The following is a 3,080-nucleotide window of genomic DNA, read 5'->3' on the forward strand; positions in this document are numbered from 1 at the left end:
ACTTAGCTGTGGCGGCCATCTTGGCTTGGGTTGGCACCAAAAGTAAATCACTTCTAGAGAAAACACCAGTTGTTATTTCCTAAAGGTTCAATTAAAATCGGTCAAGTGCTTCATGAGATATTTTGCTAACAAACCGACAGGGTTGACACAAAATAGAAATTGGCAACAATTTCAACAAAGAGTTTACACAATCTGTTAGTGCTCAGTATACGTACTGAGAATAAGTCTCAGCTACTTTATAACACAACATTTAAAGGTAATACTTGAGTAACAATAAGGCCAATGTTTTCAGAATAAAAAGTGTATAAAATAAACATCAGTATGAAAAATTATTATTATTAAGTCCGTAAAGCTGAGATTAATTTTGATTTCCTAAAAAATAAATAAATAAATAAGAGAGTAAGAAAGAAATTAAACACCCTACATAACTGCAGGTTTGAAAGACGTGTTTCAGGTTGATCCTCAACAACAATTTTCATTCAAAGATGCCATCAGAGTCACTGATGTTGTTGTTGTTGTTCTTAATGTTGCATAAGAAGAAGTGGTTAACCAGAGTAATAACAGCTACTGCTAAACAGGAAGAATWGCCAAGCCTTAAAACATTCTTCAGAAACAAATGCCTGAACATGCAAATGACTACTGAAAGGTTGATCTCTGAAAGACACCTGCGGTTTAATGGACTGYTACAATCTGTCATGATCTGCGGTTTTGTCTTTATTTTCTTAGTGTTTTTCTGTTCCCCTGTGTTTTCCTCTCCCTGCTGTTTTACTTCCAGCCCCACCCACGCACACCTGATTCCTCTCGTGTCTGCCCAGGTGTTTCTCTTTTACTCTTAATTTGTTTGCTTTATATTCTGGGTCTTGTCATTTGTGTTGGTCGGATCATTGTGCTCTGCACCTGTGCTTTGTCTTGTCCTGTGTTCAGTCCTCCAGTCCCTGTAAATAGCTGCACTGACAGCCTTTTGTTTTCATTAAAGCTTTTTTGTTACATTTTGAACCTCTCCTGCGCCCKGGGTCATTTGCCTGCTGAAATCTCACACAATCGAAAAACAAGAATTTGGAAATGTGAAGGGGGGGAAAAAAGCCTCATTACAAACAAATTAGTTGAAAACTAGATGAGCACCACTGCTTCAAGCATGGAAACGACCAGCAACGTTAACTTCTATGTTTGAAAACACTTAAATGTACTGCATGTGTGTTTTAGTGTCTGCCTCTATAGAAAAAAAAAAAAAACAATTCTAAGTGGATGGAATTTGATAAAATTTTCACAAAGCATACATGTACAGCTGAATAACTTTTGGAATCAAKCCAATTTCCCCCATTCGATAGATTTAGACAATACAAAAAATGACTATAATTCAGTCAATTTTATAGTAGCTGAGCTGTTCACAAAAAAAATCTAAGCACAAGATTTGCCTTAATGCATGAGACACAGAAGCTGAAACTCTGTAATTTCTCAACAATATGATCTTAGTCTATTGAATAATGAAATCAAATGAACAAATATTGCTGGTTTCTTGTCAGCAATTGCGACCAAGTTTGAAAGAAAGCTGATCTGGTCTTGGTGGTATGGTGGCTCAGATGGTAGAGCTGTTGTCTCTCTGTAAGAATGTTGCTAGATCAAATCCCAGCTGGGGACATGAAGAATTTGCATGTTCTCGCCTTGCAAGCATGGGTTTTCTCCAGGTATTCTGGTTTCTTCACACGCAACAAAAACATGCGTGTTAGGCTAGTTGGCAACTCTAAATTGTCGTTAGGTGAAAGGGTGCATGTTTCTGGCCCTGTGATGGACTTGCAACCTGTCCAGGGCGTACCCAACCCCTCAAACAGTGACTGGTGGATACGGGCACCAGTGACCCCTGTGAACTGAAAAGGAAAGTGCTGGTTAAGATTATGGATGATCTGGTCTTGTAGTTTGTGGTTTAAAATATGTCAGCCTTTCTGTTTTAATTTTAATTTATCACCTTGTCTGTCAACAATGGTCAGTCAACATACATAATTCCTKTAGAAGAATGGTTTTCCAATCCACACATTATGTTTAAAACAATAACTGTTGTCATTATCATGAAATAGCTAAAAATAAAACAACTAATTTATTTGCTTATCTGTTTTTGTCTCGAAGCTCTTTTACACTCTGCCAATACAATTAAAGGCATTGTGGGAACTGGCCATGTATACACTGAAATTCCACCCAAAGCCATCCTAATTAGGAGGGTTTTTTTTACTGTTTATGTGCTGTTTATGGCTAAGATTGTAAAAGAAAGAAAAAGCATAATGCCCCAATTTATTTAGCTTTCCACAGGAATCTGAGGCATGTCAGTCCATTCCTTATTTCCAACAAAGAGTTAAAACCCATAACTGGCAAAGTTTGATGAACAAGAACTGAGCTTTAAAATAGAATAAACAGTATACTTAACCCACCATTGTACTATCAATCATGAAAATACTCAAAGGATCAAAGTGTACCTGAAAGCATTTTTTGAGGATCGTTATACAGACAGAAAACATGGGATTTAGTCACTACCAGACTGTAATTGGTAGTTATGAGTGAATACGAAGAAAAGAGTGTCTTTTCAATGAGCTGTACAACCAACCAATCTGTCATGAAAAGATCACGTCCAAACCTGTTACCTCCAAAGCAGATACTTTGTTTTTGTCATATCCTCCTCTCAAGAAACTTCTCAGTTTAATCACATGCCCTAAGGACTTGTTTAATGACAGGGATTGCAACATGAATACACAAGTTCTTTTTAGGTGTATTGTTTAGTTTTTTTTTTTTTTTTTAGCTACTGTATCTGATGACAAAATGACATTTATACATATATTTGCAGTATTTGACAGAAGGGATCTTTTTACAATGCTAATTCTTACCGTCTAAAAATGTACTTAATTTCCATTCTGTTTTCATTTTAATTGCTTTTTTTTTGTCGATAAAGAACGAATTGAATCAGAATAAGGTTTCAGAAATGCATTTAGTAGGTTTTTGGCGCCCCCGTGTGGTGGTTTGATACAATTTTAGAAGAATTTAGAAAAAAATAACTCAGTTTATGCAATATTATTAACACGGAATATATATATATA

The sequence above is a fragment of the Austrofundulus limnaeus genome, unplaced genomic scaffold (genome assembly GCF_001266775.1).
Source record: "Austrofundulus limnaeus strain Quisiro unplaced genomic scaffold, Austrofundulus_limnaeus-1.0 Scaffold134, whole genome shotgun sequence".
NCBI lineage: Eukaryota > Metazoa > Chordata > Actinopteri > Cyprinodontiformes > Rivulidae > Austrofundulus > Austrofundulus limnaeus.